Genomic DNA, 15026 nt, shown 5'->3' on the forward strand with positions numbered 1-15026 from the left:
AACGTGTGGTTATGACGTCACTCGTCATTAAGGTTTGTAAAAATTCTGTTTTTGTTCAAAGAAAATTTAACATCCTCCCTTTTAGAAAATAGGACAGCGAGCTGTGTCAACAAAAGACAATTTTACATCCTCCCTTTTAGAAAGTTTGAATGAGGAATTGTACAATTTTCCCCTAAAAATCTATGGAGACTTCACAAATGAGATTGTGTATTTGCGCAATAGCTATTTGGGGAAAGGCGTTGAATATTTTAACGTAGAGGGGGAGGTAACTATGCCAATGTTCACGTCCGAAATCTGGTTAATGAAGGCCGAAATTGAACTCATAAATGGCTGAAATTCTTTTTTTTCTGCTTAAATTCAATTAGCTTTGCAAGTCTCTCAGCCTTATATTAGCTTAACCTCAGTCTTCAGTCTTATGTAAAGTTAAAGTTAGGTTATCAGTTTAGTTTAAGTTACAATTAGCTATGACTATTAGAAATGGGTTAAAAACCTAACCAATCAGCAGCAGTCATTATTAAATCTTGCATTAAACTGAAAAAAATGACTGGCAATGTTGACTAAATTTGAGGAGAAAAAAGGTATTCTGGACATTCACCGATGAACGTTGTCAGAACCAACTTTGGACATTCACGGTAACAACTGCATTATTTGTGTATTTTGCCCAACATAGAGAACAAATTCACAAGAGACGGAGAGCGTTGCGAAAGGCGAACTTTTAGATCCACAAGTTTTTTCGGAGAGATACTAAACCTGTCCCGTTTTGCTAACTTTGACACATTGGTTTCGACAACCTTTGGCAGTGGCGGTGCACTCAGCTTGTTCGCCAAGATTCAAAATTACTACCTCAAATAAAGGTTGTAACTAAGAAAGATCAATCAAGCCTAGTAGGTAAGTCACTTTTAGCTTTAATCCATAGAGTAGAAAGACTTGTAATTAAAATGTAAATATCTTTGGACTTGCTCTGGACTGGAGGCCATTTTAAGGACCCCCCAAAAATAAAACATTTTGTACTAATCAAAGCCTATATAGGCTAGCCTACTTGATCTCATTTCTAAAGACAAATTGCAGTAAATATATACACCCAATAGACTTCTTGGTATCTCAGAAAGGGGTTAGGTTAGGAAAATGAAACTTTCAGGGATGGGTCTACAGGCTAAAGTATGTCCCAGGAAGGTATTTTGAAGTACCTACTTCTGCTCCTTCTCCCTTTAGAGGGCCCTGAACTTTGATGACCTTCAAAAATATATGTGTTATAAAAGTGAAGCCTTGCAAAATACATTTTCTGCTTGAATGAAGTACAACAAAATCATTTTCAGCTTCACAACTTTGCTCAACCCCAATGTATGAAGTTTTAAAGATATGCAAATACATTTCCTAAATTTTGAAAAAAAAAGATTGATGTGGCTCAGAATTCTACTCAAATAACAGGAATAGCATTTTCAGAACTAAAGGCAGAGAAAAAGCAACTGGTAACTGAAAATTAAGGTAAATACTTGTTTGGTCAAAATTTCAATAGGCATAGACCTGTCATGTAGGCGAATTTCAGGGCTCTCTAGAGGGTGAAGGAGTGGAGGTGGGTAGTTTAAATACCTTCCCAAGATATACTTTAGCCTGTAGACTCATCCCTGAAAGTTTCATTTTCCTAACCTAACCCCTTTCTGAGATAGCATGAAGTCACTCAACTAGAATTTTACCTTATCCATTATTGGTTATATTCTACTTATTGCCATTTTTATTCTTTTTCCTAATAAACTATAAGCTAGGCTATTAATAATTCACTCACAAATACCTTGCAGTTTAGCATTCCCAATCCTCTTAAGGAAACACTATAAAATTGCTTTAAAAATCCTTAGTAAAGCTACATCATTACCTAAGGTGTTCCAATAGACCTGCATTTTAGCCCCCACCTTCTTCTTGATGGCCAAATATAGCCTTGGCCTATATATGCTATTCAATAGGCAAATTATTTTCTCCCTAATCTTTTTTGCTTTTGTTTTTCTTGGTTGCTATTACCTTAAATTGCATTTGCCAGCAAGATAAGGTGGTAGATCCTTCTGTAGTTCTTGCTGGTGGTGAGTGATGTAATTATGTTGGCTTAGCTTCCCAGTCCAGCCTCCACTCAGCCCTCTCCCAGTCCCTGTTGACTCTAGCCTTGAAAGAGTAGGGAGTCTCAGCTTGGATGGTAGACTTGGATAGGCTATTCCAGAGGGGGCCCACCTGAATGGAAAAGAAGCCACATCATTCCCTTCTCCAACATCCAGGCAGGTGAAGCTTTAGACTATGACCTCTTGAATTGTTAGCCAGGGAGGGGATGAAGATCTGGTTCAGGTGACCAGACTTGAAAATTTTGCATGCCATGATCACATCTCCTCTATATCTTCAATATGTAAGGGTTGGAAGTCTCAGAGATGTAATTCACATGATGTAAAGTTCTTTGAAATTCTCTATTGTTTGGGAGGTTTTACTTAAATCAAGAATACAAGTATAAAATTGATGTAACTTCAGATGTCACTTAAACCTTGAGTTCAGAGAGTTCACTTAAACCACATAGCTGTTCAGCATCTATTTGGCAAGAGCTTTCAAATGAGGTGTTAGACAACCAGATGGAGTGCAAAGCTGGAGGTCCAATATTAAAGAGAGGGAGGTAGGCCCAAGAAAGGTTGATTTATTTTTAGTTTTCAATCCATCATAATGAACATTGACAGAAAACTATATGCTGGAAACAACTCTGGCATAAATTTCCACACCTATACTGAAATAGCTGAATAGAATTTCCTTTTCTTCATACATTTCACCTCCTTCAAAAACTTCCTGATTTCACCAAGAATAATGAAGATAAACAAGAACTCCTGGAACTAAGGTCTATTCTAAATGAAGTACTTTCCCATTCACAAAAAATATTAGGTTGCATAGACCATCATACCTCCCAAATAAGAAATATAACAAATCCTGTCCTAAAGCCCTCAGTCAAAACATCTACATTTGAAATTTACCTGTAAGAGCTTTTTAATGATGTCAAATGACTATTTTTGAATGTAAGTGATGGTTCTACATAAGAGAGGCTGAAGTAATACAAAGATGTGTATTTAATTTCTAGATTCAAACTCATCAAGTAGAATATTGTTTGAAAGCGCTCTGTCTGCTAGACCTGATTCTTGATTCACTTATACATCCAAAGTGAAAGAATCAAGCTTTTCCTCAACTTCTGACCTACTCCCTCAACCAAAATTAACAAATACAAGCAAATTAATGAACAACAAGGAGGCTGAGGTAGTGGAGAGATTGCATGTTTTATATTTAGCTCTAAAATTTTCAAATCCCTTATAATTTGTAAGCTGTATGTCCAATTGACAAGACTTGTTCACAATCTCCTACATTCAGCCTTATGAGGTAAATAAACCCTCTTTTTCCCTAAACTTCACCCTCCATGAATATAGGCAAAAGTATTGTCAAAATTGAATGGTTTATTTTTTCTGTCTCTTTTTCTAATCCTAAGAATAAACGATAGAAATAACACAAATATATTGTTTATTGCCTATGTACACCTAAGATGAATAATAATGCACCAAGGTTTAGGTCTGCTAGACATGCTCAGTTTTGGGTTGAGGAGACAAGCAGAGCTGCAAAGAAAAAAAAAAAACAGTAGTTGAAAGAAAGCATCCTTATTGCTGAGATTGTTTACCTCTGAAACCATTATAATAGCCAAGAAATAAGTTTAGCTGACTTGTTAGTTCACCTGCAAATCAAAAACTCTCAAATTATGTTGGCCATTGTGAAGTGGCCACAAAACAGGCAACACAAATCATGGATGAGGATTTATGTTTTTGTCAACAGTTAAATAACCATATATTTTGAGCTCAAAATAGATTTGGAATCAGGAAATATCATTTCACGGAAGTCATTCAGTATATCATTAAGTCTTTTTTAACTTAAGTTATAACTATAATTCAACTTTGCCCTGTAAAATTACTTAAATTTTTAAGAACAGGATTCTATCCATAGCTTTGGGTTATAACAGCCTAAGTTTATGACACTCACTTCATTCTGCATTGATTTCTGCTTTGTAACCACATAGTTTTGACTAAAACGTCAATCTAGCATTCAAATTGTTGTGTCAGGTGTTCTGTGGTATGTCTGACCTTTTTGTGGTGCTTGGTATTTACCAATTGACCTTATAGTGATTGCAAATTCTGTCAATCTGTCTGTCCTGGTTTTGGTAGTTTAGGCACTTCCAAATAAGCTAGGACAATGAAATTTGGCAGGCATATCAGGGACCAGACAAGATTTAATTAGAAATAGTCATTTCCCTGATTCAACCATCTGGGGGTGGGGAGTGAGGGGATGGTTAATTTAGAAAAATTAGAAAAAATGAGGTATTTTTAACTTACAGATGGGGATCGGATCTTAATGAAATTTGATATTTAGAACAATATCGTGTCTCAGAGCTCTTAATTCAAATCCCGACCGGATACGGTGACATTGGTGGGAGTTGGAGGGGGAAACCAGAAATCTTGGAAAACACTTAGAGTCAAAAGATTGGGGTGAAACTTGGTGGGTAGAATAAGCAAATGTCATAGATGTTTGATGGAAGTGAGTGGACTGGATCCACTCTCTTTGGGGGAGCTGGGGGGGGTCCAGTGCTTTGGCAGGTTTGGTGCTTCTGGATGTGCTAGGAGGATGAAAATTGGTAGGCGTGTCAGTTACCTGCACAGATTGACTTGATGAATTCGTTTTACCTGATTCAACCATCTGGGGGGCTGAAGGGAGAGGATAAATTAGAAAAAATGAGGTATTTTTAACTTACAAGTGGGTGATCAGATCTTAATGAATTTTGATATTTAGAAGGACCTTGTATCTCAGAGCTCTTATGTTAAATCTGGACTGGCATTAAGCATCTGATTTTCCTTTTAAAGCAATCTATTGATTCTTAGAATTTTGCTAGAGCTCATGCCATATGAGCTCTTGGCTCTTCTGACCTCGTCACATGTGCCATATGAGCTCTTAGCTCTTGTTTAAAGAGGTATGAATTATACCATCCCCACTTAGGGCAATATCTTGAAAACTAATACTATACCTTCTCATTCATATGGTTTTGGTCATGGTGGTTCTGGTCAAGTTCAAAATCACCTAAAGATGACATTAAGAATATGTTCATCAGCTCCTCTTTATTTTAGAAAAAAATCTTAACAAAGAAACAGTTATGTTAGATGCCAAGAAAAATTTCTTAAGGTAAGGACTCTATTTGGAAAAATAAATAAAGGTAAAATACCAAAAAAAAAAAAAGAAATAGAATGCAAATGTTGATCATGTAAACTGCAATGCATATTTTGCAACAGCAGAAGCAATCATCAAGATGAAGTAGATTATAAAAGCTAACTGATACTGGTTAAATTAAAAATTTTATGAAAAAATGAAAAGCATGAAGCTGTATGCAGACCCAAACCAAGTCTGAAAGGCAAACCTTTTTCTAAATGCCTAACCTGGCATACTTTTTACATAAAGTATTGAAAAATGACTATTTTGGCATATCATGTTTTACGAAATTACTTTGGTCAGACTTAATATGGGAACATTACCACCATTCAGCTACACAAGAAACATTCTGATAATTCTGAAGATCATAAAGTAACAGCAATGCAACTGCAACTGTCAATTTACAAGATTCTTAGAGACCCATGCAATTTAATTGAATTTTTTTTTTCTATTTACCTTATAATGTTTTCTTTTCAATATTGCCTCAGTATAGAACAACTCTATCACTGAAGAAAACACGCTGAACAATGACAAATAATTTATTTTGTAATAGAAATAACCACTTTTGCCATTTCTTAAGGGCTGGGCTTAACTTTTTTTTTATTTATATGTCAGTTTGCCTTATAATAAGCATGGTAACTTTCTAGAAACACTCCTCTTCTAAGAAAATGCTCTGATAATTTCTAACAAGGTTAATTTAATTCAAATTACACATAAAACTTGTTTATAAGGGTGCTTCCTGATTCGTCAAAGTTTTGTTTACTTTTTGGTAATATTTGCTGTAAGAAAACCTATATGCTTGACAGGTAAAAAATTCCAAAGCTGCCAGTAGCAGCATTCCAAAAGCTGCCAACACTTAAGCAGTACAACTTGTGTTTTGAAAGCTTTACTTTGAGCAAAAACATTTTTATAAGTAAAATTTGCTGAAAAGTAACAAATGTAACTTAGTATAGCTTCCAGTTAGGAATATCAATGGTTTTCTGAATCACACAACAATGTAATCTAATTCAGTGGCAAGTCATATACTAGCCATAAATATCATACTCCATAATTTATATCTACCATTTTATCAAAAGCACTCTATCAAATTTACTCTGATACTGCTAGTGGAGTATAGTACTCAATGTCTGAAGTATACTGTATATAGCTTACTGCTGTTACTTTATGGGTGGAGCTGTACATTCCAATTCTTTTATAAAAATGATACCCAACTGCATGCTTGATACTCATTGATCACTATACTAAAACTATGAAAAGCACCATTTGATTTTGTGAGAGAACAATATTGATTGGCAGTCCCATCCATCATGAAGCTGTGATATTAATTTTGCCCTAATCTAATCCCCAAAGTAAACAGAGAATTCCTGCTACATTGTAGTGTTGCTGTTTTAGGCTACTAATCTTCCACGTTCTAGCTTTTAATTACCTGCTTTAACTGTATGTATACCTTCATAGCTACCTACCAGTCCTTTTAAAATTCTTTCAACTGACAAATTAACAGTTTTCAGAAAATTTGGCTATTTTTGCAAGATTTGGGAAATATAACGGGATTTTTACTTTCAGCTATAATATACAATTTTTTGTGAATCGTGTTTTGGGGTCGCTCCCATTTTAATCAACTATTCCCCTAATTTGAATATAATCTATCGATTCATATTGTCTTATTAAGTGTGCAGAGGGGAGGGCTATAATTTTTACTGTACAAAGATTATATTTAGGAAAAGTTTTGAATAGCAAATCCAATTCTACCTCATTTTTTTTTATTCTATTGTTTTATCTCAGGATTAGCCTTCACACAGGGTTATTGATTGTTCAAGCATTAAAAGTTGCGGAGGTTGGCCTACATATTCAAAAAAAAATTCCAATGCTATAATTTGAGCAGAATATCTATTCTGTAAAATACTTACTTGACAACTGTCCTAGACTGTGAGAAAGATCCTAGACTGCAGTTGAACCACTCAATCAAGCATGGACACCCGCCAAAAATACTACAGGGGTGGGTACCAGAGTAGCAATGGTGAGGGGAGGAGGAGGAGGGGAATTTGCAGATAAAAGGTTACATGGAAGATAAAATTCTCAGGGAAAAAATGGAAACTACTTAATTTTTACATACCAAATGAAGCAAAATTCAACAAATTTTTAAAAGGTGAAGGTTCCTGGCAAAAAGATCAATTCCTTTAATCAGTACTTATGTATTATACAGCCAACAGTCATGAAGTGAAGTTCGGTTAATCCTAATGAAAAAAACAAAACATGATGAAAATATAATACTTCAGAAACAAATTTAGGCTATATATTTGCGCATTAAGGGGGAGTTGCGGGTAACCTGACCTAAAACAATCTAACCCCCACACCCCTAATGTGCAAATATGTAGCCCAAATTATATAGTTTATAAATATAAAAATATAGCCCAGTATTCCGTCATATATTCCATCACTTGTTTTCCACTGAGCGTAAGCTAATTGTTTCTTAATACAGACAGATAAAACCAGTTTGTTCTCGAGTTTTTCACAGCGTAAACTTGATTGGTGGCAGTATAGTACTTGTCACACATTCACACATTAATTTGTCACACATTCAATTATTATGTATTTTAGGTTAATGTATTATGCACAAAACTTTGAGTAAGACAAAATAAGACTCAAACTAAATTGCAGAAAGTAAGAGAAAAGGTATCAAACAGTTTGTGGTTACGAACTGTAGCAAGGAGTAACCGGGCTCAATAGTAATCAAAACTCTAAAAAAATGGAATTTTGATAACAATAGTTACATCAGAAGAATCGCATTTTATGCTAATTTTAAATATATAAGTTTTATCAAGTTTAGTTTTACCCATCAAAAGTTACGAGCCTGCAAAAATTTGCGTCATTTTAGAAAAAGGGGGATCACCCCCTAAAAGTCATAGATTCTTAACCAAAATCACACCATCAGATTTAGCGTATCAGATAACCCTACTGTAGAAGTTTCAAGCTCCTATCTACAAAATGTGGAATTTTTTATTTTTTGCCAGAAGGCAGATCATGGATAGATTTTTTTTTTTCAGGGGTGATCGTATCGACCCAGTGGTCCTAGAATGTTGCGAGAGGGGTCATTTTAACGGAAATTAAAAGTTCTAGTGCCCTGTTTAAGTGACCAAAAAATTGGAGGGCACCTAGGCCCCCTCCTCCACTCATTTTTTCCCGAAGTCACTGGATCAAAATTTTTAAATTGTCATTTTGTTCAGCATAGTTGAAAAACCTAATAATTATGTCTTTCGGGAAGACTTAATCTCTCACAGTCCCCGGGGGAGGGGCTGCAAGTTACAAACTTTGACCATTGTTTACATATTGTAATGGTTATTGAGAAGTGTACAGACGTTTTCAGGGGGACTTTTTTGCGTTGAGGGGGGTCGGAGGAGGGGGTTACAAGGGAGGATCTTTCCATGGAGGAATTTATCATGAGGGAAGAGAATTTCCATGAAGGGGCTGCAGGATTTTCTAGCGTTATTTAAAAAAAATAAGAAAATTTTTTTTCAGCTGTAAGTAAGGAGCAGCATTTAAACCTAAAACGAACAGAAATTATTACGTATATAAGGGTGTTCGTCTCCTCCAAAATACCTCGCTCTACGCTATTAATTTTTAGTAATTTCAACTATTTATTCTTTGGCCTTTGTGATTCAGGGGTCATTCTTAAAAATTTGAGACAAAGTTCAAGCTTTAGTGTAAAGAGCGAGGTATTGACGAGGGGCTGAACCCCCCCCCCATATACGTAATGAAATTATACAAATATAGAAGTTCGTTACGTAAATGTATTCGTAAGTTACATATATTTATTACTAATAAAACGTTCGTAAAAAAATGAAAGTTCTAGTTGCCTTTTTAAGTAACCAAAAATCGAAATGCAACTAGGCCTCCTCCCCCACCCCCTTTTTATCAAAATCGTCCAATCGAAACTATGAGAAAGCCATTTCCCCAAAAATAAATTAATATGGAAATTTCGTCTTAATTACTCATGTGGGGTGAGCCAAAATCAAAACAAGTATGAATTCGAAAACGTTCAGCAATTAAATAAAAAAAACTAGTTTTTTTTACTGCAAGTAAGGAGCAACAATAAAACTTAAAACGAACAGAAATTATTCCGTATATGAAAGAGGATGTCCCCTCCTCAGAGGATGACGCCTCGCTCTTTACGCTAAAGTTTTTTATTGTTTTAAAAGTAGAATCGCGAGAAAGAGTCAAATTTTAGCGTAAAGAGCGAGGCGTTGAGGAGGGGACAGCCCCTTTCATATGCGGAATAATTTCGGTTCGCTTTAAGTTTTAATGTTGCTCCTCACTTGCTAGTTAAAAAAACTTGTTTTTTTTTTAATTTAATTATCTTAAAGGGCCCATTTAATTTCCTTCAGAAAGGTTGTACTTCTAGAATATTGCCTTGGCTTTTGTGAAAAGTGTTGTTGTGGCATTTTGATAAAACAGCTAAAAAGGAAAGTCAGTAATAGCAAAGAAGTCTAAGAATAAGAGTAGTTTAGTGCATCTTTATCAATATCCTCGAGACTATATTTAAGTTCTCTAGCATTTGAATAGTTTATCAGGCACATATTCTTAACATTGCATATTTTGAGCCTAGACCTCATTCAAGATTGTATAGCTCTATTCAATCATGTACATAGATCCTGTGTTTAACAGAGACAACTGCAGTTACTTACTGAATAATCCTAATTGCTGCACTCTATTGAGTTATGTTTATTTAGTCTTGCAACCCAATATAATCTTTGAAACTCATCAAATATATTTAGGTCATACTGATAGGTAAATTTAGGCTACTGAGAGCTCTCTTTCAGTAATAGGAATAATAGCAGCTTATTGAGTTCTGAAGCACAATAAATAAATTTGATGGTTTTCAAAAGGGCTTTTAACACCATTCGCAGGAATAAGGTTATTCATGGAGGTTGTCAGTTGATGTTATTAACTCTGCAAAGAAACCAATATCTCTAGATACCCTTTTTAGAACCTTTTACAATTATCTGTAAGCTGCATAGTCAAAAAGTCTTGAAGGGCCTTCAATCCAAGCAATAAGAGCAAGGTCCACATTAACTCATTCAGAAAGCATTACTTAGAACTGTTCTTCAAAGAAAACGGCTTTGCTGAATTTGACCCCAAATTGAAATATTTACTCCAGGAGTGAAGAATGCAAAGTTTATGACAAAGCTAAATAGAGATGGCAGATAAGCGCTTGGTTTTGCCTTGACCCAACTTTTCACCAATCTGCTTTGTCCACTTTTCAACTCTTTTTAGGTATGAAAATTATTTGCAGTGTTTTTATTTTATTGCTGCAGCAATCAGGAAAATTGTACCCTCCAGTGCTCTTTGCTGCCCCAGCATTTCGCTCATTTTCAGCTAATTTTTCACACACAATTTTTGTTTTTAAACTTAGTGCCAACTACAATCAAAAAAATTTGTAACAGCATATGGAGTTCTCTTTCATTAGAAATTGAATTCTTGGTTTTTCTTATTTTATTTTAGACTCAACATGATTGTGTAAGTCTCCACTTGATGGATTTCAAGAATCAGGTTCTATTTTTACTGTCCTTGGTACTTTGAAGCATGGGTCCCTGATTAGGCATCACTGTTGATTATCAGTAAATTTTAAATGTGCCCTTAGGTATGAAATAATTAAGCATTTATGATCGTTTTAATATAGTATACAGATTTTTTTGATCTTCCCTTCAAATGGTCCTCAGTCCTTAACTATTACCTTATCTCAGGGTGAAATCACAAGTAGTAGGATGTTTCGCGTCACAACTGTCCAGTAGAGATAGTAAGATGGCCCACCTAGTCGTTCTCACACTGTTCTCTATGGCTTGGTGGACCATTTCATGTCAGTAGAATTTTCAGTTTAATTGAGACTACACAATGAGATTGGTCTATTGAGAGAATTCTCAACTTAATAACTTGTTTGGCGAAGAATGATTTATAAAGTTCCATTGTAGATAGACGCTATTTTTGTAGTAGAAAGTATTTAATTTAACAGAATGAATCTTTCCAGATTAGATTTTAAATTAGACTATAAGGAGGCTAGAAGATTCACCTCTACCCCTTTCAAAGGGCGCTGGCATTTGTTGACCTTTTACAAGCCTTATTTTATAAAAACAATATTCTAAAAATACATCGACAGCACGATAACGAACTTTTCATTGTTCGTTATTTTGTGTGTTTATTTAATTCTTTGTATTAACGTAAAAAATTTCTATTGTCATTACTTTTCATTTTTTTATGTTTTGCTTTTTTTGTGTGTATTTAATTGTTTGTACTCCACATTTTAATACTTTTATAGTGTTGTTGTGGGTAAGAAATAAATTATTATTATTATTATTTAAATAATGATAAAATTTAATCACAGGGACTCATTTGAACAAAATCTTTATTTACTCATGTCAATCCAAAAAGCTCATTGCTTCACTTTAAGCCCCTGCCCCCTTATCAGAGTGATATATGACAAAATATTTTACAATAGTATAAGTTAACCCTTTTCTTTCTTTCGCTTCATTAGCATTTGCTATAAAAGAAAAAAAAATGAGTTGCTCTCTTGTAAAATACTAATTAAAAAACTTCCCGAAAAATAAGTTTTTCAAACGAAAGTACAGAACCATATTAAACTTAAGACGAGCAGAAATAAATTCCTGTAATAATTCAAGTTCAAAACGACCAGAAATTACTGCAAAAGAATAAATAAAATCCAAAATGAACAAAAATTAAATAAACAATTATAGCAAACAAACATATAATAGGTACTAATAATTTAAATGAATAAATATATCTTAAAACGAGTATAATTTAAATTGAATATTCAAATCAAACTTAAAACGAACAAAAATGACTACAAACAAGAGTTTGGTTGATGATTATTTACTTAGTTTCTGTTCGTTTTAGGTTTCACTTATTTTTTGATAGTAATTTCTGGTCGTTTTGAGTTTGAATTATTATGGAAATTTATTTTGCTGGTCTTAAGTTTAATATGGCTATTCACTTTTCTTTGAAAAACTTTTTTTTGGGTAGTTTTTTGATTTATTTCTTTTCGTTTTTGATTGCTAAAGTTCAAAGTTTTTTAACATTCCCCATTTCAACATCAAAGTTTCACCAAAGTATCAAAACATCAAGGTGATGTTTTTTCTACCTTAAAGTTTCAAAGTTCAACATCCCCCTTAACATTCCCTGAAAGCAGTCACAAATAGATACAGTAGAAGTTGCAAGCATTCATATTCACAGTTGCAAGTTATCGCAGTTGGGAGTAGTCACAATTGCAGTCACAACCAGTCTCATTTGTAGCCGCAGTTGTTGTAGCAGTAGTATTGGTCCTGGAAGTTTCAAGTTAATGCTCCTACCTGTTCCTAAGATATTTCAAATAGGCCGTATTAATGTCTTTGACAAATGTAGTTTCTTTTGATTTAACTCAACATACCCCTCGGCATTTTCTGAAATTTTACCTCAATATCCTTAGTATTTTTGGACACACCAATGATCAAACATTCCCCCCTTTCCTTATGATAAATCCTTCATGTAAAAAATGGATGAATTGCATAATTTAGATTCCTTGCTGTGGGTTATGGCATCCGCAGAAGCTTAGCTATTAGACATTTTGATTATTTCGAATCAAATCTGTTTTTAAGATCTCTATCAGTGCTAAGGGGAGAATCTAAAAGAGAAAGAGGGGCGAGGGGGGCTGTCTTTTGTTCCCTTTTCAACATTTCTTTCAATATGCTTTTAAAGTTTCAACTTAATATTCTTAGCCGTTCCTTAGATATTGCTGTTGTGTCCTTTTGAAGCCCTCCTGCATATTGTGTGCTTTTTTATTTTGTTTGTCCACCCTCAATATTTTCAAAAAAAATTACCTTAATATCCTTAGCCTTTTTGGAAACTCAGGATCAAAATACTACTTTTCACCAATAACGGACCTTGTATATTAACAATGGACAACTTATGTAAGTTACAACACTTGCCCCAGGGGCTGTGGGGTTAAGTTATCAATGGAGGTATAGTTTTTGACTTTTCGACTATTTTGAACAAGATAGCTATTCTAAAATTGTTATCAGATATATTTGGACGGAGGGCGGCTAAAAAGGGAATGACAGGGGGACGAGTTGCACTTTGACCACTTTTTAACACCTTCCTCAACATGACCTAAAAGTTTAAACTTAATAACCTTAGCTGTTCTTGTGATATTGCAGTACACTTTTTTCAAAAACAGGATGCGCATAGCATCATTAGGTTTAATTTAACATGTCCCTCGACATTCCGCAAAGTTCCACCTTAATACCTGTAATGATTGAGCTGTGGTGTTGTATGTGGCTTAGTAAAATAAATATCACTACTGGTCCCCGCTAGAGTTTTGTAATGCGATCGAGCGGTTCAAAAGGTTCTACAAGCTCTTCCGCACTGATATTACAGACAGTGGGAATATGACAAGTATACTAGCTGTGGGGGAGAGATAGGGGCCATGATATTTGGCCTGAGGTGTCTTGACCTCTGTCACCCCAAATACCCTTATAAATATGTCTTTAGAGGGGGAATGGCTTCTCCTGTTGACACTACAATGACGATGATTCTCAATACTCTTTTCCTAATCCCCAGCAGCGCTCAGGGAAAAATAATCTCATATAGTTGTGGAAAATAACTCACTTTTATTTTCCCATGTCAACTACAACACTCTTTCTAATAACTAACTGAGAAGAACTTTGAATATGGACTCTCAATACAGGTTAACTGCAAAATATCTATATTCATAAAAAGAAAGGGTCGCCTCGAGTGTAGCGTATTGCAACGCGGGAACATCCAACGGATCAGACACAGAAATGAATTTACAGTACCCATAAATTAGAAATCAGTGGGCTAAGGTTTAACTCACTTGTGCGTGACTCATGGGATAATAATATAAAGCCCATTTATTTTCTTCTGTGAAATTTTTGCTTTTACAATGAGAATTTAACTTGAAAATTGTATTTTTATTATTATAGTAAGTCTTAGCAAAAAGGAAAAGAGATGTTCATTTGGAAAAGAAAAATGGCACTACCCCAACATCTCCTCCGTGAGATAAATGGCCACAGTCCAATGTTTATGCTGCTGATTCTCACGACTTGGCTCTGGATCTGTCGCCATCCACATGTCTCTGCCAAGCAAATCAAAGCTGCTGGCTGTACAGCGCTCCTCATCAAGTTTGGAATTTTAAAGAAGGAAGACCCACGACATTTATGGAACATAATTGTGCTAATTTATCTAACCATTTTCACGCATGGCCTAAGGGCAATTCATATCCACCCAACCAGCATAATGGAAAAAGTCAAAGAAATCATATAGGTTTTGGGTCCTCACTAATCAAAGTCTATTAGCCCAATTCAATCAGAAATTTTCTTGCTCTCAAGAACTTACTTTTGAGAGGAGTCGAGAATCAGGGTCTGGCATATGCGATGATGCCAGTTGCCAAAGAGAGATTGGCTAATCTAACCCTCCAATACCCTCCAATGGTTAACAAACCCCACATCTCAATTAAAACGTCAATGGCCTCTTGGAATTACTTGAAATCATCAATGGCCGAAAATACAAGGATCTATGAAAATGATAGGAGTACATGGAAATCAGGCAAAAGTCTAAATGAACCGTGAATCAGTTTTTGCGGATCCCACCCCTTGGAATAATTGTATGAAGAATGTGCGTTGATGCTAGCTGAAGATGAAACCTAGATACGTAGTTCAAACAATAAGGTTTGTAGGAAATGATTGTTGGTTCCCATGAAACGTAAGAAC

General features: G+C 34.9%; 1 protein-coding gene across 5 annotated transcripts in view; it reads left to right on the forward strand.

The window, feature by feature from the left end:
• The window catches only part of LOC136027091 (conserved oligomeric Golgi complex subunit 8-like), an 89899-nt gene that overhangs the window by 4068 nt on the left and 70805 nt on the right, over positions 1-15026 (forward strand). The window contains exon 1 of one of the 5 annotated variants that reach the window (XM_065704040.1): positions 686-888. The exons of 2 other annotated variants lie outside the window; for them this stretch is intronic. The gene's annotated coding sequence lies outside the window, so the exon portion shown is untranslated. Of the gene's footprint in view, positions 1-685; positions 889-15026 lie in introns of those variants that run through there. 2 more of the 5 variants (XM_065704038.1, XM_065704041.1) reach the window with 2 other exon arrangements.

The sequence above is a fragment of the Artemia franciscana genome, chromosome 5, assembly GCF_032884065.1.
Source record: "Artemia franciscana chromosome 5, ASM3288406v1, whole genome shotgun sequence".
In the NCBI taxonomy this organism is placed as follows: domain Eukaryota; kingdom Metazoa; phylum Arthropoda; class Branchiopoda; order Anostraca; family Artemiidae; genus Artemia; species Artemia franciscana.